The 23299-nt window shown below is 51.3% G+C and overlaps 7 non-coding genes and 7 pseudogenes across 7 annotated transcripts; all 14 read left to right on the top strand.

Moving 5' to 3' along the window:
• The first annotated feature begins 281 nt into the window (after nt 1–281).
• On the top strand, nt 282–398 carry LOC123736289 (U5 spliceosomal RNA). The gene has a single exon (XR_006766037.1). It is a non-coding gene; the product is annotated as a U5 spliceosomal RNA (small nuclear RNA).
• Nucleotides 399–3167: 2769 nt separating this feature from the next.
• Nucleotides 3168–3343, top strand: LOC123736273 (uncharacterized; annotated as a pseudogene).
• A 698-nt stretch (nt 3344–4041) lies between these two features.
• On the top strand, nt 4042–4158 carry LOC123736288 (U5 spliceosomal RNA). The gene has a single exon (XR_006766036.1). It is a non-coding gene; the product is annotated as a U5 spliceosomal RNA (small nuclear RNA).
• Nucleotides 4159–6921: 2763 nt separating this feature from the next.
• On the top strand, nt 6922–7095 carry LOC123736274 (uncharacterized; annotated as a pseudogene).
• Nucleotides 7096–7788: 693 nt separating this feature from the next.
• Nucleotides 7789–7905, top strand: LOC123736287 (U5 spliceosomal RNA). Its single transcript, XR_006766035.1, has one exon. It is a non-coding gene; the product is annotated as a U5 spliceosomal RNA (small nuclear RNA).
• A 2505-nt stretch (nt 7906–10410) lies between these two features.
• On the top strand, nt 10411–10585 carry LOC123736272 (uncharacterized; annotated as a pseudogene).
• A 702-nt stretch (nt 10586–11287) lies between these two features.
• LOC123736286 (U5 spliceosomal RNA) lies at nt 11288–11404 on the top strand. Its single transcript, XR_006766034.1, has one exon. It is a non-coding gene; the product is annotated as a U5 spliceosomal RNA (small nuclear RNA).
• Nucleotides 11405–13904: 2500 nt separating this feature from the next.
• Nucleotides 13905–14080, top strand: LOC123736299 (uncharacterized; annotated as a pseudogene).
• Nucleotides 14081–14786: 706 nt separating this feature from the next.
• On the top strand, nt 14787–14903 carry LOC123736285 (U5 spliceosomal RNA). Its single transcript, XR_006766033.1, has one exon. It is a non-coding gene; the product is annotated as a U5 spliceosomal RNA (small nuclear RNA).
• Nucleotides 14904–17398: 2495 nt separating this feature from the next.
• On the top strand, nt 17399–17575 carry LOC123736270 (uncharacterized; annotated as a pseudogene).
• Nucleotides 17576–18267: 692 nt separating this feature from the next.
• LOC123736284 (U5 spliceosomal RNA) lies at nt 18268–18384 on the top strand. The gene has a single exon (XR_006766032.1). It is a non-coding gene; the product is annotated as a U5 spliceosomal RNA (small nuclear RNA).
• Nucleotides 18385–20278: 1894 nt separating this feature from the next.
• LOC123736298 (uncharacterized) lies at nt 20279–20452 on the top strand (annotated as a pseudogene).
• Nucleotides 20453–21154: 702 nt separating this feature from the next.
• Nucleotides 21155–21271, top strand: LOC123736283 (U5 spliceosomal RNA). The gene has a single exon (XR_006766031.1). It is a non-coding gene; the product is annotated as a U5 spliceosomal RNA (small nuclear RNA).
• A 1897-nt stretch (nt 21272–23168) lies between these two features.
• On the top strand, nt 23169–23299 carry LOC123736277 (uncharacterized; annotated as a pseudogene).

Below are 23299 nucleotides of genomic sequence, written 5' to 3'. Positions count from 1 at the left end.
GAGCCCCCCCCAAAAAATACAATCACTTCACCAGGATTGTGTGTGTGTGTGTGTTTTTGAGCCCCCCAAAAATACAATCACTTCACCAGGATTGTCTATCTGTCTATCTGTCTATCTGTCTATCTGTCTGTCTGTCTGTCTGTCTGTCTGTCTGTCTGTCTGTCTGTGACTTTTTACCCACAGCCCTCGAAAACTTGGAAGAGTGGGTTCGGGGACCACCCGCGGGGACCCGGCCTAGAGTGCACCGTGTGTGTCTCGGGCCCCGACCTCTGACTTCCATACGACTCTGGTTTCTCTTCATTACGCACAAGCCTTTCGCCTTTTACTAAAGACTTCCGTGGAGAGGAACACTTACGAGTTCAACGTATTTTTGGAAGGGCTTTGCTTCTGGCAGAGCCCGGTATCTTGTTTCAAGAGAAATTGACAGAGATGACGCCGAGACTTTTTGCTCAGGCGTTTGACTTGAAGCCGGCTGACCGACCGGCGTATTTTTTCCACTCAAAGTAGTCGCTCGGGAATTGAGTTCAAGCCCGACGATGACTGGTGTATTTGCCGGGCATTGAACAAATAGTCGCACTAGGATTAAAGAGCTAGTGACCTAACGACGCATTAGCGACTTTTAAAAAAACACACCCGCCTGTCACCAGGGAAGCGTTGGGTGAGGAGGAGCCAACTTTTGCCAAACCGATGAGGTCTGCCGAGGCCCCCGGGACCGGCGGGTGCAGGGGTCAATTTGTGGGTTATCGCTTTCGGCCTTTTGGCTCAGATCAAGCTTGGTACCGAGGTGCCCCAAAGCCCGCTGAGCCAAAAGGTCGAAGGAAGGCAGGAGGGAGGAAAGTTTGTTGTTTTTGGTTTTTTGAGACACGGTTGGTGTATTTTGCCGCTCTTTTCAGTTTTTACTTTTTGGAGGAAAAGCAGGAGCGGAGGAGAGGGCGCTAAGCTCCTTGCGGAGATGGCGCAAAATACTACAGGGAGGCCAGTCCCTAGGATGGGGCTGGCGAATACGGTGCGCTTTTCCTGGAGGGATAAGGCGATGGATCCACTGGACAGAGACGCTTTTGGGAGGACTATCCTGATCGGTATCCTTGGGCTGAAGGTGGAGGAAGTGTTCTGCCTACAAGAAAACCCATTGGAGGGTGCATATGATGTGGCATTGCATACGGAGAAAAAGCACGACGAGATTCTCAGAAAGGTGAGAGAAGTGGAAAAGGAGAAGCCGATGTCCCATTACGTGGTGACTAGCTTGGCGAGGAGCAATTTCCGAGTGGTTAACGTGAACATTTACAACCCTTACGTTAAGGACGAGGAGGTGAGGGCCTTTCTGGGGAGATACATGGATGGTGTCTCCTCAGGAAGGCACCTCAAAGATTCCCTGGGCTTTTGGACCGGGAGGAGGGGTTTCAGGCCCTCCTAAGAGAGGACCCAAATGGATTGGGTGGATACCTCCATCCTCCGGCGATGTTCTCCCTGGGGGCTGACCGGGGGACGTTGCATTATGCCCGTCAGCCTCCGTTCTGCAGGCGTTGTATGGCCTATGGTCATATCCTCGCCTCGTGCGGCACAAAGAAGTGTAGGTATTGTGGATCTACGGAGCACGAGGCGAGGGGACTGTGACGCGCCCGAAGGCATGTCACGGGTGTGGTATGCTAACGCACCTGTGGCGTGAATGCCCGGCGCGTCAGAGGTCATACGCGCTCTGCAGCTGGGGGGGAGCAAGAGCCGGGGATGGGGGTAGAAGGAGGGACCAAGAACAAAGGACTGGAACAGAGGGAGCGGACACACGGGTGGAAGAGAAGGAGAAAACGGAAGCGGGAGGAGAAAACGGAAAAGAAGACAACAGCATAGTGGAAACGGAAGGGCAGAAGGCTAAAGGAGAGCAGGAGGAGGAAGGAGACAGGAGAGTGAAGGGGCCAGAGAAGACGGCTGTGGAGAGGAAGGAGACGGAGAAGGCAACAGAGAGGGAGGAGACTGGGAAGACGGAGGTGGAGAAGAAAGAGACAGAAAGGAAGGAGACTGGGAAGACGGCGGTGGAGAAGAAAGAGATAGAAAGGAAGGAGACAGGGAAGAAGGTGGTGGAGGAGAAAGAGACAGAAAGGAAGGAGAGAGGGAAGAAGGTGGTGGAGGAGAAAGAGACAGAAAGGAAGGAGACAGGGAAGAAGGTGGTGGAGGAGAAAGAGACAGAAAGGAAGGAGATAGGGAAGAAGGTGGTGGAGAAGAAAGAGACAGAAAGGAAGGAGACAGGGAAGAAGGTGGTGGAGAAGAAAGAGACAGAAAGGGAGGAGACAGGGAAGAAGGTGGTGGAGGAGAAAGAGACAGAAAGGAAGGAGATAGGGAAGAAGGTGGTGGAGAAGAAAGAGACAGAAAGGAAGGAGACAGGGAAGAAGGTGGTGGAGAAGAAAGAGACAGAAAGGGAGGAGAAAGAGAAGGCAGTGGTGGCGGGACCAGTAGGAGATGGAGTGAAGGAGTGGGGGGACAGTAAAGAGGTGAGATCACGGGTGGAGGAGCTGAGGGAGATGGTGGTGGGGCTGCCGGACAATATGAACGAAGCGAGGGGGGGGCTGTCGGACGCAGACAGGGATGTTCCCTGGTTGCGTCCTCCACCTATAAAGAAGCCAAAGACGTGGGAGCGACCGGACAGTAGGAGGAGGAAGGGTGGTAAAAAGGGGGGTGTGGGGGAGCAGGGGGGAGAGGTTTTAGGGCCCTCGTGGGCTCCCTCTCCTTCATGTTCGTTTACACCCCTTGCGGAGCTAGACCTCCCAGGCATGGCCCAGGGTTGGGGGATGGAGGAAGGAGAAAGTTTTCTGTTTGGGGGCATGGGGTGCTCGGGCCTGAGTCCAGAAGAAAGTAGGGTGGTGGATTTAAGTGGGGGGCAAATGACACAGAGTGTGCGGGTACCAGGCATTGTTTCTGTATCCAGGGGAGAGGGGATGGAGGCCGACGGGGGAGCGTCAGGAGTGGAGAAGGCGTCCCCGTCGGTCGGGATGGGGTGAGTTTTTCTTTGAATTTTTTTGGTGTGGGTATGGGTTTGGTTTGTAAGTAGGAAAGGGAGGGAAGATGTTTCCCTGATTTATTGTTTTGGGTTTTCCGGATTGTGTTATAAGTAAAATGCCTAGTTATGATTTTTGATTGATATATGGTTTTGTATTGAAAGGCATTGAACGTAATAAATATATTTTATAAAAAAAAAAAAATCTGTTCTTATCAGTTTAATATCGATACGCCCCCATCGGGGGACTACATATTAAATGGATTTTTCGAACAGGGAGTCGGAAATGGGGCTTGCTCCGTCCGCCTCCACGCATCGACCCGGTATTGCAGTACCTCCGGGAACGGTGCAACACTTTTCTCCCATTGTCAAGGAAAAAGAAATACACCAAGCTATGTAAAACAGCTAGCAGAAGAAGAGAAGGAATGGAAAAAGAAGAATCATCCAAACTGAAACAAGTGCGAAGCCCCCTTCATGGGGGTCCCCCGTTTTCCCGCCATTTTACTTAAAAAAAAAAAAAAAAAAAAAAACATTGGCCAGGAGAGTGTGTGTGTGTGTGTGTGTGTGTGTGTGTGTGTGTGTGTGTGTGTGTGTGTTTTTGAGCCCCCCCCAAAAAATACAATCACTTCACCAGGATTGTGTGTGTGTGTGTGTGTGTGTGTGTGTGTGTGTGTGTGTGTGTGTGTGTGTGTGTGTGTTTTTGAGCCCCCCAAAAAATACAATCACTTCACCAGGATTGTGTGTGTGTGTGTGTGTGTGTGTGTGTGTGTTTTTGAGCCCCCCAAAAAAATACAATCACTTCACCAGGATTGTGTGTGTGTGTGTGTTTTTGAGCCCCCCCAAAAATACAATCACTTCACCAGGATTGTCTATCTGTCTATCTGTCTATCTGTCTATCTGTCTGTCTGTCTGTCTGTCTGTCTGTCTGTCTGTCTGTCTGTGACTTTTTACCCACAGCCCTCGAAAACTTGGAAGAGTGGGTTCGGGGACCACCCGCGGGGACCCGGCCTAGAGTGCACCGTGTGTGTCTCGGGCCCCGACCTCTGACTTCCATACGACTCTGGTTTCTCTTCATTACGCACAAGCCTTTCGCCTTTTACTAAAGACTTCCGTGGAGAGGAACACTTACGAGTTCAACGTATTTTTGGAAGGGCTTTGCTTCTGGCAGAGCCCGGTATCTTGTTTCAAGAGAAATTGACAGAGATGACGCCGAGACTTTTTGCTCAGGCGTTTGACTTGAAGCCGGCTGACCGACCGGCGTATTTTTTCCACTCAAAGTAGTCGCTCGGGCAATTGAGTTCAAGCCCGACGATGACTGGTGTATTTGCCGGGCATTGAACAAATAGTCGCACTAGGATTAAAGAGCTAGTGACCTAACGACGCATTAGCGACTTTTAAAAAAAACACACCCGCCTGTCACCAGGGAAGCGTTGGGTGAGGAGGAGCCAACTTTTGCCAAACCGATGAGGTCTGCCGAGGCCCCGGGCACCGAGCGGGTGCAGGGGTCAATTTGTGGGTTATCGTCTCGGCCTTTGGCTCAGATCAAGCTTGGTACCGAGGTGCCCCAAAGCCCGCTGAGCCAAAAGGTCGAAGGAAGGCAGGAGGGAGGAAAGTTTGTTGTTTTTGGTTTTTTGAGACACGGTTGGTGTATTTTGCCGCTCTTTTCAGTTTTTACTTTTTGGAGGAAAAGCAGGAGCGGAGGAGAGGGCGCTGAGCTCCTTGCGGAGATGGCGCAAAAATACTACAGGGAGGCCAGTCCCTAGGATGGGGCTGGCGAATACGGTGCGCTTTTCCTGGAGGGATAAGGCGATGGATCCACTGGACAGAGACGCTTTTGGGAGGACTATCCTGATCGGTATCCTTGGGCTGAAGGTGGAGGAAGTGTTCTGCCTACAAGAAAACCCATTGGAGGGTGCATATGATGTGGCATTGCATACGGAGAAAAAGCACGACGAGATTCTCAGAAAGGTGAGAGAAGTGGAAAAGGAGAAGCCGATGTCCCATTACGTGGTGACTAGCTTGGCGAGGAGCAATTTCCGAGTGGTTAACGTGAACATTTACAACCCTTACGTTAAGGACGAGGAGGTGAGGGCCTTTCTGGGGAGATACATGGATGGTGTCTCCTCAGGAAGGCACCTCAAAGATTCCCTGGGCTTTTGGACCGGGAGGAGGGGTTTCAGGCCCTCCTAAGAGAGGACCCAAATGGATTGGGTGGATACCTCCATCCTCCGGCGATGTTCTCCCTGGGGGCTGACCGGGGACGTTGCATTATGCCCGTCAGCCTCCGTTCTGCAGGCGTTGTATGGCCTATGGTCATATCCTCGCCTCGTGCGGCACAAAGAAGTGTAGGTATTGTGGATCTACGGAGCACGAGGCGAGGGACTGTGACGCGCCGAAGGCATGTCACGGGTGTGGTATGCTAACGCACCTGTGGCGTGAATGCCCGGCGCGTCAGAGGTCATACGCGCTCTGCAGCTGGGGGGGAGCAAGAGCCGGGGATGGGGGTAGAAGGAGGGACCAAGAACAAAGGACTGGAACAGAGGGAGCGGACACACGGGTGGAAGAGAAGGAGAAAACGGAAGCGGGAGGAGAAAACGGAAAAGAAGACAACAGCATAGTGGAAACGGAAGGGCAGAAGGCTAAAGGAGAGCAGGAGGAGGAAGGAGACAGGAGAGTGAAGGGGCCAGAGAAGACGGCTGTGGAGAGGAAGGAGACGGAGAAGGCAACAGAGAGGGAGGAGACTGGGAAGACGGAGGTGGAGAAGAAAGAGACAGAAAGGAAGGAGACTGGGAAGACGGCGGTGGAGAAGAAAGAGATAGAAAGGAAGGAGACAGGGAAGAAGGTGGTGGAGGAGAAAGAGACAGAAAGGAAGGAGAGAGGGAAGAAGGTGGTGGAGGAGAAAGAGACAGAAAGGAAGGAGACAGGGAAGAAGGTGGTGGAGGAGAAAGAGACAGAAAGGAAGGAGATAGGGAAGAAGGTGGTGGAGAAGAAAGAGACAGAAAGGAAGGAGACAGGGAAGAAGGTGGTGGAGAAGAAAGAGACAGAAAGGGAGGAGACAGGGAAGAAGGTGGTGGAGGAGAAAGAGACAGAAAGGAAGGAGATAGGGAAGAAGGTGGTGGAGAAGAAAGAGACAGAAAGGAAGGAGACAGGGAAGAAGGTGGTGGAGAAGAAAGAGACAGAAAGGGAGGAGAAAGAGAAGGCAGTGGTGGCGGGACCAGTAGGAGATGGAGTGAAGGAGTGGGGGACAGTAAAGAGGTGAGATCACGGGTGGAGGAGCTGAGGGAGATGGTGGTGGGGCTGCCGGACAATATGAACGAAGCGAGGGGGGGCTGTCGGACGCAGACAGGGATGTTCCTGGTTGCGTCCTCCACCTATAAAGAAGCCAAAGACGTGGGAGCGACCGGACAGTAGGAGGAGGAAGGGTGGTAAAAAGGGGGTGTGGGGGAGCAGGGGGAGAGGTTTTAGGGCCCTCGTGGGCTCCCTCTCCTTCATGTTCGTTTACACCCCTTGCGGAGCTAGACCTCCCAGGCATGGCCCAGGGTTGGGGGATGGAGGAAGGAGAAAGTTTTCTGTTTGGGGGCATGGGGTGCTCGGGCCTGAGTCCAGAAGAAAGTAGGGTGGTGGATTTAAGTGGGGGGCAAATGACACAGAGTGTGCGGGTACCAGGCATTGTTTCTGTATCCAGGGGAGAGGGGATGGAGGCCGACGGGGGAGCGTCAGGAGTGGAGAAGGCGTCCCCGTCGGTCGGGATGGGGTGAGTTTTTCTTTGAATTTTTTTGGTGTGGGTATGGGTTTGGTTTGTAAGTAGGAAAGGGAGGGAAGATGTTTCCCTGATTTATTGTTTTGGGTTTTCCGGATTGTGTTATAAGTAAAATGCCTAGTTATGATTTTTGATTGATATATGGTTTTGTATTGAAAGGCATTGAACGTAATAAATATATTTTATAAAAAAAAAATCTGTTCTTATCAGTTTAATATCCGATACCGCCCCCATCGGGGGGACTACATATTAAATGGATTTTTCGAACAGGGAGTCGGAAATGGGGCTTGCTCCGTCCGCTCCACGCATCGACCGGTATTGCAGTACCTCCGGGAACGGTGCAACACTTTTCTCCCATTGTCAAGGAAAAAGAAATACACCAAGCTATGTAAAACAGCTAGCAGAAGAAGAGAAGGAATGGAAAAAGAAGAATCATCCAAACTGAAACAAGTGCGAAGCCCCCTTCATGGGGGTCCCCGTTTTCCCGCCATTTTACTTAAAAAAAAAAAAAAAAAAAAACATTGGCCAGGAGAGTGTGTGTGTGTGTGTGTGTGTGTGTGTGTGTGTGTGTGTGTGTGTGTGTGTGTGTTTTGAGCCCCCCAAAAATACAATCACTTCACCAGGATTGTGTGTGTGTGTGTGTGTGTGTGTGTGTGTGTGTGTGTGTGTGTGTGTGTGTGTGTGTGTGGTTTTTTGAGCCCCCCAAAAAATACAATCACTTCACCAGGATTGTGTGTGTGTGTGTGTGTGTGTGTGTGTGTTTTTGAGCCCCCCCAAAAAATACAATCACTTCACCAGGATTGTGTGTGTGTGTGTGTTTTTGAGCCCCCCCAAAAATACAATCACTTCACCAGGATTGTCTATCTGTCTATCTGTCTATCTGTCTATCTGTCTGTCTGTCTGTCTGTCTGTCTGTCTGTCTGTCTGTGACTTTTTACCCACAGCCCTCGAAAACTTGGAAGAGTGGGTTCGGGGACCACCCGCGGGGACCCGGCCTAGAGTGCACCGTGTGTGTCTCGGGCCCCGACCTCTGACTTCCATACGACTCTGGTTTCTCTTCATTACGCACAAGCCTTTCGCCTTTTACTAAAGACTTCCGTGGAGAGGAACACTTACGAGTTCAACGTATTTTTGGAAGGGCTTTGCTTCTGGCAGAGCCCGGTATCTTGTTTCAAGAGAAATTGACAGAGATGACGCCGAGACTTTTTGCTCAGGCGTTTGACTTGAAGCCGGCTGACCGACCGGCGTATTTTTTCCACTCAAAGTAGTCGCTCGGGCAATTGAGTTCAAGCCCGACGATGACTGGTGTATTTGCCGGGCATTGAACAAATAGTCGCACTAGGATTAAAGAGCTAGTGACCTAACGACGCATTAGCGACTTTTAAAAAAAAAACACACCCGCCTGTCACCAGGGAAGCGTTGGGTGAGGAGGAGCCAACTTTTGCCAAACCGATGAGGTCTGCCGAGGCCCCCGGGGGCCCGGCGGGTGCAGGGGTCAATTTGTGGGTTATCGCTTCTCGGCCTTTTGGCTCAGATCAAGCTTGGTACCGAGGTGCCCCAAAGCCCGCTGAGCCAAAAGGTCGAAGGAAGCCCGGAGGGAGGAAAGTTTTTGTTTTTGAGTCACTTTTTGAAGAGAGCCTTATTTTCTGTAAGGAATGGAGGGAAATGAGCGGAGCAGGTCGGTTCCGGGGATCGGATTGGCCAACACGTTGAGATTCGTGTGGAAGGACAAAGCGGTGGAGCAATTTGGGAGGGAGACATTCGGGAGAACTATCTTGATGGGTGCGCTCAAGATTGGAGTAGAGGATGTCTTCTGCCTCCAGGGGAATCCAATAGAGGGAGGTTTTGATGTGACATTGTACACAGAAAAACAACATGAGTACACGATGCAGAAGGCAAGGGAATTGGAGGAAGTGAAGCCTATGTGCTTCTATGCAGTGACGAACCTGGCGAAGACAAATTTTAGAGTGGTGACGGTTACGATGTATAACCCATACGTGAAAGAAGAAGAGGTGAGGACCTTCCTGGGGAGGTATATGGATAACATCTCCTCAGGAAGGCTCCTCAAGGATTCACTCGGGTTTTGGACTGGGAGGAGAGCATATCAAGCTCTTCTCAGGGAAGACCCAAAGGGCCTGGGAGGCTACCTCCATCCTCCGGCTATGTTCTCCCTGGGGGCTGACCGGGGGACATTGTATTATGCCCGTCAGCCTCCGTTTTGCAGGCGTTGTATGGCCTATGGTCATATCCTCGCCTCGTGCAGTACAAAGAAGTGTAGGTACTGTGGATCTGCGGAGCACGAGGCGAGGGACTGTGACGCGCCGAAGGCATGTCACGGGTGTGGCATGCTAACACACCTGTGGCGTGAATGCCCGGCGCGTCAGAGGTCATACGCGTCTGCAGCTGGGGGGGGAGCGAGAGCCGGGGATGGGGGAAGAAGAGGAGACCCAGAACCGAGAACAGGCACGGAGGGAGCGGACACACAGCGAGGAGAGGAGGAAAAAACAGAAGCAGGAGAAGGAAAAGACAAAGAAGAAATGGGCATAGTGGTACCAGAAGAGAAGGAGGCCAAAGGAGAGGAGGAGAAAGGAGTCAGTAGTGTGGAGGGACAAGAGAGGACAGTGGTGGAGAGGAAGGAGACAGAGAAGGCATCGGAGGGGAAGGAGAAAAGAAACATCGAAGAGGAGAGAGACAGAGAAGGCATCAGAGAGGAAGATGGAGAAGGCATCAGAGAAGAAGACAGAGAAGACATTGGAGAAGATGGAGACTGAGAAGGCATCGGAGAGGGAGGAGACAGAGAAGGCATCGGAGGGAAAGGAGACAAAGAGACATCGAAGAGGAGAGAGACAGAGAAGGCATCAGAGAGGAAGATGGAGAAGGCATCAGAGAAGAAGACAGAGAAGACATTGGAGAAGATGGAGACTGAGAAGGCATCGGAGAGGAAGGAGACAGAGAAGGCATCGGAGGCGGGACCAGAAGGAGAGGGGGTGAAGGAGTGGGGGGACTGTGAAGGGGTGAAAACACAGGTGGAGGTGGAGAAAGAGGCGACTTATGAAAACGTTTTGCCTTTTACTCCACCAACCAAAAAGGTCGAAAAAGGGGGGAACGCTCGAGGAGGTCGGGTGGTAAAAGAGGGGGGGGGCAGATCGGGGGGGAGGGGAGGGGGAGGTTGCTGGGCCCTCGTGGGCTCCCTCTGCCTTCTCCTTTACACCCCTGTCTGAGCTGGACCTCACAAGCATGGCCCAGGATTGGGTGATGGAGGGAGGCTTAAGCTCCCTGTTTGGGAGCGTGAGGTCCCCGGGCTGTAGTCAGGAGGAGGGCAGGGTGGTGGATTTGAGTGGGGGGCACAAGGCACAGAGTGTGGGTGTGCCGGGGTTGTTTTTGTTTCCAGGGGAGAGGGGATGGAGGCCGACGGTGGAGCGTCAGGAGTGGAGGAGGCGTCCCCGTCGGTCGGGAGTATAGGGTGAGTGTTTTTTGGTTATTTGATATGGGTATGGGTATTGGTTTGTAGGTGGGAAGGGGAGGGAAGATACTCCAATGACTTTTGGGTTTTGGGTTTGGTTATTGTTGAATAGTTTTGAAATGTTTATTTTTGTGTTGATTGGAATTTGTATTTGATTTGATTGATGTGTGGAAAATTTTTGGTTGGTTTGGAACGTAATAAATATATTTTGTAAAAAAAAAAAATCTGTTCTTATCAGTTTAATATCCGATACGTCCCCATCGGGGGACTACATATTAAATGGATTTTTCGAACAGGGAGTCGGAAATGGGGCTTGCTCCGTCCGCTCCACGCATCGACCCGGTATTGCAGTACCTCCGGGAACGGTGCAACACTTTTCTCCCATTGTCAAGGAAAAAGAAATACACCAAGCTATGTAAAACAGCTAGCAGAAGAAGAGAAGGAATGGAAAAAGAAGAATCATCCAAACTGAAACAAGTGCGAAGCCCCCTTCATGGGGGTCCCCGTTTTCCCGCCATTTTACTTAAAAAAAAAAAAAAAAAAAAAACATTGGCCAGGAGAGTGTGTGTGTGTGTGTGTGTGTGTGTGTGTGTGTGTGTGTGTGTGTGTGTGTGTGTTTTGAGCCCCCCAAAAATACAATCACTTCACCAGGATTGTGTGTGTGTGTGTGTGTGTGTGTGTGTGTGTGTGTGTGTGTGTGTGTGTGTGTGTGTGTGTGTGTGTTTTTGAGCCCCCCAAAAAATACAATCACTTCACCAGGATTGTGTGTGTGTGTGTGTGTGTGTGTGTGTGTGTGTGTTTTGAGCCCCCCCAAAAAATACAATCACTTCACCAGGATTGTGTGTGTGTGTGTGTTTTGAGCCCCCCCAAAAATACAATCACTTCACCAGGATTGTCTATCTGTCTATCTGTCTATCTGTCTATCTGTCTGTCTGTCTGTCTGTCTGTCTGTCTGTCTGTCTGTGACTTTTTACCCACAGCCCTCGAAAACTTGGAAGAGTGGGTTCGGGGACCACCCGCGGGGACCCGGCCTAGAGTGCACCGTGTGTGTCTCGGGCCCCGACCTCTGACTTCCATACGACTCTGGTTTCTCTTCATTACGCACAAGCCTTTCGCCTTTTACTAAAGACTTCCGTGGAGAGGAACACTTACGAGTTCAACGTATTTTTGGAAGGGCTTTGCTTCTGGCAGAGCCCGGTATCTTGTTTCAAGAGAAATTGACAGAGATGACGCCGAGACTTTTGCTCAGGCGTTTGACTTGAAGCCGGCTGACCGACCGGCGTATTTTTTTCCACTCAAAGTAGTCGCTCGGGCAATTGAGTTCAAGCCCGACGATGACTGGTGTATTTGCCGGGCATTGAACAAATAGTCGCACTAGGATTAAAGAGCTAGTGACCTAACGACGCATTAGCGACTTTTAAAAAAAACACACCCGCCTGTCACCAGGGAAGCGTTGGGTGAGGAGGAGCCAACTTTTGCCAAACCGATGAGGTCTGCCGAGGCCCCGGGACCCGGCGGGTGCAGGGGTCAATTTGTGGGTTATCGCTTCGGCCTTTTGGCTCAGATCAAGCTTGGTACCGAGGTGCCCCAAAGCCCGCTGAGCCAAAAGGTCGAAGGAAGCCCGGAGGGAGGAAAGTTTTTTGTTTTTGAGTCACTTTTTGAAGAGAGCCTTATTTTCTGTAAGGAATGGAGGGAAATGAGCGGAGCAGGTCGGTTCCGGGGATCGGATTGGCCAACACGTTGAGATTCGTGTGGAAGGACAAAGCGGTGGAGCAATTTGGGAGGGAGACATTCGGGAGAACTATCTTGATGGGTGCGCTCAAGATTGGAGTAGAGGATGTCTTCTGCCTCCAGGGGAATCCAATAGAGGGAGGTTTTGATGTGACATTGTACACAGAAAAACAACATGAGTACACGATGCAGAAGGCAAGGGAATTGGAGGAAGTGAAGCCTATGTGCTTCTATGCAGTGACGAACCTGGCGAAGACAAATTTTAGAGTGGTGACGGTTACGATGTATAACCCATACGTGAAAGAAGAAGAGGTGAGGACCTTCCTGGGGAGGTATATGGATAACATCTCCTCAGGAAGGCTCCTCAAGGATTCACTCGGGTTTTGGACTGGGAGGAGAGCATATCAAGCTCTTCTCAGGGAAGACCCAAAGGGCCTGGGAGGCTACCTCCATCCTCCGGCTATGTTCTCCCTGGGGGCTGACCGGGGGACATTGTATTATGCCCGTCAGCCTCCGTTTTGCAGGCGTTGTATGGCCTATGGTCATATCCTCGCCTCGTGCAGTACAAAGAAGTGTAGGTACTGTGGATCTGCGGAGCACGAGGCGAGGGACTGTGACGCGCCGAAGGCATGTCACGGGTGTGGCATGCTAACGCACCTGTGGCGTGAATGCCCGGCGCGTCAGAGGTCATACGCGTCTGCAGCTGGGGGGGGAGCGAGAGCCGGGGATGGGGGAAGAAGAGGAGACCCAGAACCGAGAACAGGCACGGAGGGAGCGGACACACGGCGAGGAGAGGAGGAAAAAACAGAAGCAGGAGAAGGAAAAGACAAAGAAGAAATGGGCATAGTGGTACCAGAAGAGAAGGAGGCCAAAGGAGAGGAGGAGAAAGGAGTCAGTAGTGTGGAGGGACAAGAGAGGACAGTGGTGGAGAGGAAGGAGACAGAGAAGGCATCGGAGGGGAAGGAGACAAAGAAGACATCGAAGAGGAGAGAGACAGAGAAGGCATCAGAGAGGAAGATGGAGAAGGCATCAGAGAAGAAGACAGAGAAGACATTGGAGAAGATGGAGACTGAGAAGGCATCGGAGAGGGAGGAGACAGAGAAGGCATCGGAGGGAAAGGAGACAAAGAAGACATCGAAGAGGAGAGAGACAGAGAAGGCATCAGAGAGGAAGATGGAGAAGGCATCAGAGAAGAAGACAGAGAAGACATTGGAGAAGATGGAGACTGAGAAGGCATCGGAGAGGAAGAAGACAGAGAAGGCATCGGAGGCGGGACCAGAAGGAGAGGGGGTGAAGGAGTGGGGGGACTGTGAAGGGGTGGAAACACAGGTAGAGGTGGAGAAAGAGGCGACTTATGAAAACGTTTTGCCTTTTACTCCACCAACCAAAAAGGTCGAAAAAGGGGGGAACGCTCGAGGAGGTCGGGTGGTAAAAGAGGGGGGGGCAGATCGGGGGGGAGGGGAGGTGGAGGTTGCTGGGCCCTCGTGGGCTCCCTCTGCCTTCTCCTTTACACCCCTGTCTGAGCTGGACTTCACAGGAATGGCCCAGGATTGGGTGATGGAGGGAGGCTTAAGCTCCCTGTTTGGGAGCGGGGGGTCCCCGGGCTGTAGTCAGGAGGAGGGCAGGGTGGTGGATTTGAGTGGGGGCACAAGGCACAGAGTGTGGGTGTGCCGGGGGTTGTTTTTGTTTCCAGGGGAGAGGGGATGGAGGCCGACGGTGGAGCGTCAGGAGTGGAGAAGGCGTCCCCGTCGGTCGGGAGTATGGGGTGAGTGTTTTTTTGATTATTTGATATGGGTATGGGTATTGGTTTGTAGTTGGGAAGGGGAGGGAAGATGCTCCAATGACTTTTGGGTTTTGGGTTTGGTTATTGTTGAATAGTTTTGAAATGTTTATTTTTTTGATTGGAATTTGTATTTGATTTGATTGATGTGTGGAAAATTTTTGGTTGGTTTGGAACGTAATAAATATATTTTGTAAAAAAAAAAAAATCTGTTCTTATCAGTTTAATATCTGATACGTCCCCATCGGGGGACTACATATTAAATGGATTTTTCGAACAGGGAGTCGGAAATGGGGCTTGCTCCGTCCGCTCCACGCATCGACCCGGTATTGCAGTACCTCCGGGAACGGTGCAACACTTTTCTCCCATTGTCAAGGAAAAAGAAATACACCAAGCTATGTAAAACAGCTAGCAGAAGAAGAGAAGGAATGGAAAAAGAAGAATCATCCAAACTGAAACAAGTGCGAAGCCCCCTTCATGGGGGTCCCCGTTTTCCCGCCATTTTACTTAAAAAAAAAAAAAAAAAAAAACATTGGCCAGGAGTGTGTGTGTGTGTGTGTGTGTGTGTGTGTGTGTGTGTGTGTGTGTGTGTGTGTGTGTTTTGAGCCCCCCAAAAATACAATCACTTCACCAGGATTGTGTGTGTGTGTGTGTGTGTGTGTGTGTGTGTGTGTGTGTGTGTGTGTGTGTGTGTGTGTGTTTTTTTGAGCCCCCCCAAAAATACAATCACTTCACCAGGATTGTGTGTGTGTGTGTGTGTGTGTGTGTGTGTGTGTGTTTTTGTTGTGTTTTTGAGCCCCCCCAAAAATACAATCACTTCACCAGGATTGTGTGTGTGTGTGTGTTTTGAGCCCCCAAAAATACAATCACTTCACCAGGATTGTCTATCTGTCTATCTGTCTATCTGTCTATCTGTCTGTCTGTCTGTCTGTCTGTCTGTCTGTCTGTCTGTGACTTTTTACCCACAGCCCTCGAAAACTTGGAAGAGTGGGTTCGGGGACCACCCGCGGGGACCCGGCCTAGAGTGCACCGTGTGTGTCTCGGGCCCCGACCTCTGACTTCCATACGACTCTGGTTTCTCTTCATTACGCACAAGCCTTTCGCCTTTTACTAAAGACTTCCGTGGAGAGGAACACTTACGAGTTCAACGTATTTTTGGAAGGGCTTTGCTTCTGGCAGAGCCCGGTATCTTGTTTCAAGAGAAATTGACAGAGATGACGCCGAGACTTTTTGCTCAGGCGTTTGACTTGAAGCCGGCTGACCGACCGGCGTATTTTTTCCACTCAAAGTAGTCGCTCGGGCAATTGAGTTCAAGCCCGACGATGACTGGTGTATTTGCCGGGCATTGAACAAATAGTCGCACTAGGATTAAAGAGCTAGTGACCTAACGACGCATTAGCGACTTTTAAAAAAAACACACCCGCCTGTCACCAGGGAAGCGTTGGGTGAGGAGGAGCCAACTTTTGCCAAACCGATGAGGTCTGCCGAGGCCCCCGGGGCCCGGGCGGGTGCAGGGGTCAATTTGTGGGTTATCGCTTCTCGGCCTTTTGGCTCAGATCAAGCTTGGTACCGAGGTGCCCCAAAGCCCGCTGAGCCAAAAGGTCGAAGGAAGCTCGGAGGGAGGAAAGTTTTTGTTTTTGAGTCACTTTTTGAAGAGAGCCTTATTTTCTGTAAGGAATGGAGGGAAATGAGCGGAGCAGGTCGGTTCCGGGATCGGATTGGCCAACACGTTGAGATTCGTGTGGAAGGACAAAGCGGTGGAGCAATTTGGGAGGGAGACATTCGGGAGAACTATCTTGATGGGTGCGCTCAAGATTGGAGTAAAGGATGTCTTCTGCCTCCAGGGGAATCCAATAGAGGGAGGTTTTGATGTGACATTGTACACAGAAAAACAACATGAGTACACGATGCAGAAGGCAAGGGAATTGGAGGAAGTGAAGCCTATGTGCTTCTATGCAGTGACGAACCTGGCGAAGACAAATTTTAGAGTGGTGACGGTTACGATGTATAACCCATACGTGAAAGAAGAAGAGGTGAGGACCTTCCTGGGGAGGTATATGGATAACATCTCCTCAGGAAGGCTCCTCAAGGATTCACTCGGGTTTTGGACTGGGAGGAGAGCATATCAAGCTCTTCTCAGGGAAGACCCAAAGGGCCTGGGAGGCTACCTCCATCCTCCGGCTATGTTCTCCCTGGGGGCTGACCGGGGGACATTGTATTATGCCCGTCAGCCTCCGTTTTGCAGGCGTTGTATGGCCTATGGTCATATCCTCGCCTCGTGCAGCACAAAGAAGTGTAGGTACTGTGGATCTGCGGAGCACGAGGCGAGGGACTGTGACGCGCCGAAGGCATGTCACGGGTGTGGCATGCTAACGCACCTGTGGCGTGAATGCCCGGCGCGTCAGAGGTCATACGCGTCTGCAGCTGGGGGGGGAGCGAGAGCCGGGGATGGGGGAAGAAGAGGAGACCCAGAACCGAGAACAGGCACGGAGGGAGCGGACACACAGCGAGGAGAGGAGGAAAAAACAGAAGCAGGAGAAGGAAAAGACAAAGAAGAAATGGGCATAGTGGTACCAGAAGAGAAGGAGGCCAAAGGAGAGGAGGAGAAAGGAGTCAGTAGTGTGGAGGGACAAGAGAGGACAGTGGTGGAGAGGAAGGAGACAGAGAAGGCATCGGAGGGGAAGGAGACAAAGAAGACATCGAAGAGGAGAGAGACAGAGAAGGCATCAGAGAGGAAGATGGAGAAGGCATCAGAGAAGAAGACAGAGAAGACATTGGAGAAGATGGAGACTGAGAAGGCATCGGAGAGGGAGGAGACAGAGAAGGCATCGGAGGAAGGAGACAAAGAAGACATCGAAGAGGAGAGAGACAGAGAAGGCATCAGAGAGGAAGATGGAGAAGGCAATCAGAGAAGAAGACAGAGAAGACATTGGAGAAGATGGAGACTGAGAAGGCATCGGAGAGGAGAGACAGAGAAGGCATCGGAGGCGAGACCAGAAGGAGAGGGGGTGAAGGAGCGGGGGACTGTAAAGGGGTGAAAACACAGGTGGAGGTGGAGAAAGAGGCGACTTATGAAAACGTTTTGCCTTTTACTCCACCACTAAAAAGGTCTAAAAGGGGGGAACGCTCGAGGAGGACGGGTGGTAAAAGAGGGGGGGGGGCAGATCGGGGGGGGGGGGAGGTGGAGGTTGCAGGGCCCTCGTGGGCTCCCTCTTCCTTCTCCCTTACACCCCTGTCTGAGCTGGACTTCACAGGAATGGCCCAGGATTGGGCGATGGAGGGAGGCTTAAGCTCCCTGTTTGGGAGCGGGAGGTCCCCGGGCTGTAGTCAGGAGGAGGGCAGGGTGGTGGATTTGAGTGGGGGCACAAGGCACAGAGTGTGGGTGTGCCGGGGTTGTTTTCGTTTCCAGGGGAGAGGGGATGGAGGCCGACGGTGGAGCGTCAGGAGTGGAGAAGGCGTCCCCGTCGGTCGGGAGTATGGGGTGAGTTTTTTTTGGTTATTTGGTGTGGGTATGGGTTTTGGTTTGTAGTTGGGAAGGGGAGGGAAGATGCTCCAATGACTTTTGGGTTTTGGATTTGGTTATTGTTGAATAGTTTTGAAATGTTTATTTTTTTGATGGAATTTGTATTTGATTTGATTGATTTGTGGAAAATTTTTGGTTGGTTTCGAACGTAATAAATATATTTTGTAAAAAAAAAAAAATCTGTTCTTATCAGTTTAATATCTGATACGTCCCCCATCGGGGGACTACATATTAAATGGATTTTTCGAACAGGGAGTCGGAAATGGGGCTTGCTCCGTCCGCTCCACGCATCGACCCGGTATTGCAGTACCTCCGGGAACGGTGCAACACTTTTCTCCCATTGTCAAGGAAAAAGAAATACACCAAGCTATGTAAAACAGCTAGCAGAAGAAGAGAAGGAATGGAAAAAGAAGAATCATCCAAACTGAAACAAGTGCGAAGCCCCTTCATGGGGGTCCCCGTTTTCCCGCCATTTTACTTAAAAAAAAAAAAAAAAAAAAAAACATTGGCCAGGAGAGTGTGTGTGTGTGTGTGTGTGTGTGTGTGTGTGTGTGTGTGTGTGTGTGTGTGTTGTTTTTGAGCCCCCCAAAAATACAATCACTTCACCAGGATTGTGTGTGTGTGTGTGTGTGTGTGTGTGTGTGTGTGTGTGTGTGTGTGTGTGTGTGTTGTTTTGAGCCCCCCCAAAAATACAATCACTTCACCAGGATTGTGTGTGTGTGTGTGTGTGTGTGTGTGTGTGTGTGTTTGAGCCCCCCAAAAATACAATCACTTCACCAGGATTGTGTGTGTGTGTGTGTTTTTGAGCCCCCCCAAAAATACAATCACTTCACCAGGATTGTCTATCTGTCTATCTGTCTATCTGTCTATCTGTCTGTCTGTCTGTCTGTCTGTCTGTCTGTCTGTCTGTGACTTTTTACCCACAGCCCTCGAAAACTTGGAAGAGTGGGTTCGGGGACCACCCGCGGGGACCCGGCCTAGAGTGCACCGTGTGTGTCTCGGGCCCCGACCTCTGACTTCCATACGACTCTGGTTTCTCTTCATTACGCACAAGCCTTTCGCCTTTTACTAAAGACTTCCGTGGAGAGGAACACTTACGAGTTCAACGTATTTTTGGAAGGGCTTTGCTTCTGGCAGAGCCCGGTATCTTGTTTCAAGAGAAATTGACAGAGATGACGCCGAGACTTTTGCTCAGGCGTTTGACTTGAAGCCGGCTGACCGACCGGCGTATTTTTTCCACTCAAAGTAGTCGCTCGGGCAATTGAGTTCAAGCCCGACGATGACTGGTGTATTTGCCGGGCATTGAACAAATAGTCGCACTAGGATTAAAGAGCTAGTGACCTAACGACGCATTAGCGACTTTTAAAAAAACACACCCGCCTGTCACCAGGGAAGCGTTGGGTGAGGAGGAGCCAACTTTTGCCAAACCGATGAGGTCTGCCGAGGCCCCGGGGCCCGGCGGGTGCAGGGGTCAATTTGTGGGTTATCGCTTCTCGGCCTTTTGGCTCAGATCAAGCTTGGTACCGAGGTGCCCCAAAGCCCGCTGAGCCAAAAGGTCGGGGAAGCCCGGAGGGAGGAAAGTTTTTTGTTTTTGAGTCACTTTTTGAAGAGAGCCTTATTTTCTGTAAGGAATGGAGGGAAATGAGCGGAGCAGGTCGGTTCCGGGGATCGGATTGGCCAACACGTTGAGATTCGTGTGGAAGGACAAAGCGGTGGAGCAATTTGGGAGGGAGACATTCGGGGAGAACTATCTTGATGGGTGCGCTCAAGATTGGAGTAGAGGATGTCTTCTGCCTCCAGGGGAATCCAATAGAGGGAGGTTTTGATGTGACATTGTACACAGAAAAACAACATGAGGACACGATGCAGAAGGCAAGGGAATTGGAGGAAGTGAAGCCTATGTGCTTCTATGCAGTGACGAACCTGGCGAAGACAAATTTTAGAGTGGTGACGGTTACGATGTATAACCCATACGTGAAAGAAGAAGAGGTGAGGACCTTCCTGGGGAGGTATATGGATAACATCTCCTCAGGAAGGCTCCTCAAGGATTCACTCGGGTTTTGGACTGGGAGGAGAGCATATCAAGCTCTTCTCAGGGAAGACCCAAAGGGCCTGGGAGGCTACCTCCATCCTCCGGCTATGTTCTCCCTGGGGGCTGACCGGGGGACATTGTATTATGCCCGTCAGCCTCCGTTCTGCAGGCGTTGTATGGCCTATGGTCATATCCTCGCCTCGTGCAGCACAAAGAAGTGCAGGTACTGTGGATCTGCTGAGCACGGGGCGGGGGACTGTGACGCGCCGAAGGCATGTCACGGGTGTGGCATGCTAACACACCTGTGGCGTGAATGCCCGGCGCGTCAGAGGTCATACGCGTCTGCAGCAGGGGGGGGAGCGAGAGCAGGGGATGGGGGAAGAAGAGGAGACCCAGAACCGAGAACAGGCACGGAGGGAGCGGACACACAGCGAGGAGAGGAGGAAAAACAGAAGCAGGAGAAGGAAAAGACAAAGAAGAAATGGGCATAGTGGTACCAGAAGAGAAGGAGGCCAAAGGAGAGGAGGAGAAAGGAGTCAGTAGTGTGGAGGGACAAGAGAGGACAGTGGTGGAGAGGAAGGAGACAGAGAAGGCATCGGAGGGGAAGGAGACAAAGAAGACATCGAAGAGGAGAGAGACAGAGAAGGCATCAGAGAGGAAGATGGAGAAGGCATCAGAGAAGAAGACAGAGAAGACATTGGAGAAGATGGAGACTGAGAAGGCATCGGAGAGGGAGGAGACAGAGAAGGCATCGGAGGGAAAGGAGACAAAGAAGACATCGAAGAGGAGAGAGACAGAGAAGGCATCAGAGAGGAAGATGGAGAAGGCATCAGAGAAGAAGACAGAGAAGACATTGGAGAAGATGGAGACTGAGAAGGCATCGGAGAGGAAGGAGACAGAGAAGGCATCGGAGGCGGGACCAGAAGGAGAGGGGGTGAAGGAGTGGGGGGACTGTGAAGGGGTGGAAACACAGGTGGAGGTGGAGAAAGAGGCGACTTATGAAAACGTTTTGCCTTTTACTCCATCTGTTCTTATCAGTTTAATATCTGATACGTCCCCCATCGGGGGACTACATATTAAATGGATTTTTCGAACAGGGAGTCGGAAATGGGGCTTGCTCCGTCCGCTCCACGCATCGACCCGGTATTGCAGTACCTCCGGGAACGGTGCAACACTTTTCTCCCATTGTCAAGGAAAAAGAAATACACCAAGCTATGTAAAACAGCTAGCAGAAGAAGAGAAGGAATGGAAAAAGAAGAATCATCCAAACTGAAACAAGTGCGAAGCCCCCTTCATGGGGGTCCCCCGTTTTCCCGCCATTTTACTTAAAAAAAAAAAAAAAAAAAACATTGGCCAGGAGAGTGTGTGTGTGTGTGTGTGTGTGTGTGTGTGTGTGTGTGTGTGTGTGTGTGTGTGTGTTTTTGAGCCCCCCAAAAATACAATCACTTCACCAGGATTGTGTGTGTGTGTGTGTGTGTGTGTGTGTGTGTGTGTGTGTGTGTGTGTGTGTGTGTGTTGTTTTGAGCCCCCCAAAAAAATACAATCACTTCACCAGGATTGTGTGTGTGTGTGTGTGTGTGTGTGTGTGTGTGTTTTGAGCCCCCCCCAAAAAAATACAATCACTTCACCAGGATTGTGTGTGTGTGTGTGTTTTTGAGCCCCCCCAAAAATACAATCACTTCACCAGGATTGTCTATCTGTCTATCTGTCTATCTGTCTATCTGTCTGTCTGTCTGTCTGTCTGTCTGTCTGTCTGTCTGTCTGTGACTTTTTACCCACAGCCCTCGAAAACTTGGAAGAGTGGGTTCGGGGACCACCCGCGGGGACCCGGCCTAGAGTGCACCGTGTGTGTCTCGGGCCCCGACCTCTGACTTCCATACGACTCTGGTTTCTCTTCATTACGCACAAGCCTTTCGCCTTTTACTAAAGACTTCCGTGGAGAGGAACACTTACGAGTTCAACGTATTTTTGGAAGGGCTTTGCTTCTGGCAGAGCCCGGTATCTTGTTTCAAGAGAAATTGACAGAGATGACGCCTGAGACTTTTGCTCAGGCGTTTGACTTGAAGCCGGCTGACCGACCGGCGTATTTTTTCCACTCAAAGTAGTCGCTCGGGCAATTGAGTTCAAGCCCGACGATGACTGGTGTATTTGCCGGGCATTGAACAAATAGTCGCACTAGGATTAAAGAGCTAGTGACCTAACGACGCATTAGCGACTTTTAAAAAAAAACACACCCGCCTGTCACCAGGGAAGCGTTGGGTGAGGAGGAGCCAACTTTGCCAAACCGATGAGGTCTGCCGAGGCCCCCCGGGACCCGGCGGGTGCAGGGGTCAATTTGTGGGTTATCGCTTCTGGCCTTTTGGCTCAGATCAAGCTTGGTACCGAGGTGCCCCAAAGCCCGCTGAGCCAAAAGGTCGAAAGAAGCCCGGAGGGAGGAAAGTTTTTTGTTTTTGAGTCACTTTTTGAAGAGAGCCTTATTTTCCTGTAAGGAATGGAGGGAAATGAGCGGAGCAGGTCGGTTCCGGGGATCGGATTGGCCAACACGTTGAGATTCGTGCTGGAAGGACAAAGCGGTGGAGCAATTTGGGAGGGAGACATTCGGGAGAACTATCTTGATGGGTGCGCTCAAGATTGGAGTAGAGGATGTCTTCTGCCTCCAGGGGAATCCAATGAGAGGGAGGTTTTGATGTGACATTGTACACAGAAAAACAACATGAGGACACGATGCAGAAGGCAAGGGAATTGGAGGAAGTGAAGCCTATGTGCTTCTATGCAGTGACGAACCTGGCGAAGACAAATTTTAGAGTGGTGACGGTTACGATGTATAACCCATACGTGAAAGAAGAAGAGGTGAGGACCTTCCTGGGGAGGTATATGGATAACATCTCCTCAGGAAGGCTCCTCAAGGACTCACTCGGGTTTTGGACTGGGAGGAGAGCATATCAAGCCCTTCTCAGGGAAGACCCAAAGGGCCTGGGAGGCTACCTCCATCCTCCGGCTATGTTCTCCCTGGGGGCTGACCGGGGGACATTGTATTATGCCCGTCAGCCTCCGTTTTGCAGGCGTTGTATGGCCTATGGTCATATCCTCGCCTCGTGCAGTACAAAGAAGTGTAGGTACTGTGGATCTGCGGAGCACGAGGCGAGGGACTGTGACGCGCCGAAGGCGTGTCACGGGTGTGGCATGCTAACGCACCTGTGGCGTGAATGCCCGGCGCGTCAGAGGTCATACGCGTCTGCAGCTGGGGGGGGAGCGAGCGCGGGGGATGGGGGAAGAAGAGGAGACCCAGAACCGAGAACAGGCACGGAGGGAGCGGACACACAGCGAGAGAGGAGGAAAAACAGAAGCAGGAGAAGGAAAAGACAAAGAAGAAATGGGCATAGTGGTACCAGAAGAGAAGGAGGCCAAAGGAGAGGAGGAGAAAGGAGTCAGTAGTGTGGAGGGACAAGAGAGGACAGTGGTGGAGAGGAAGGAGACAGAGAAGGCATCGGAGGGGAAGGAGACAAAGAAGACATCGAAGAGGAGAGAGACAGAGAAGGCATCAGAGAGGAAGATGGAGAAGGCATCAGAGAAGAAGACAGAGAAGACATTGGAGAAGATGGAGACTGAGAAGGCATCGGAGAGGGAGGAGACAGAGAAGGCATCGGAGGGAAAGGAGACAAAGAAGACATCGAAGAGGAGAGAGACAGAGAAGGCATCAGAGAGGAAGATGGAGAAGGCATCAGAGAAGAAGACAGAGAAGACATTGGAGAAGATGGAGACTGAGAAGGCATCGGAGAGGAAGGAGACAGAGAAGGCATCGGAGGCGGGACCAGAAGGAGAGGGGTGAAGGAGTGGGGGACTGTGAAGGGGTGGAAACACAGGTGGAGGTGGAGAAAGAGGCGACTTATGAAAACGTTTTGCCTTTTACTCCATCTGTTCTTATCAGTTTAATATCTGATACGTCCCCATCGGGGGACTACATATTAAATGGATTTTTCGAACAGGGAGTCGGAAATGGGGCTTGCTCCGCCCGCCTCCACGC

Source organism: Salmo salar, unplaced genomic scaffold (genome assembly GCF_905237065.1).
Source record: "Salmo salar unplaced genomic scaffold, Ssal_v3.1, whole genome shotgun sequence".
In the NCBI taxonomy this organism is placed as follows: domain Eukaryota; kingdom Metazoa; phylum Chordata; class Actinopteri; order Salmoniformes; family Salmonidae; genus Salmo; species Salmo salar.
The sequence above is the reverse complement of the archived record's forward strand: the minus strand, read 5'-3'. Positions and strand labels throughout refer to the sequence as shown.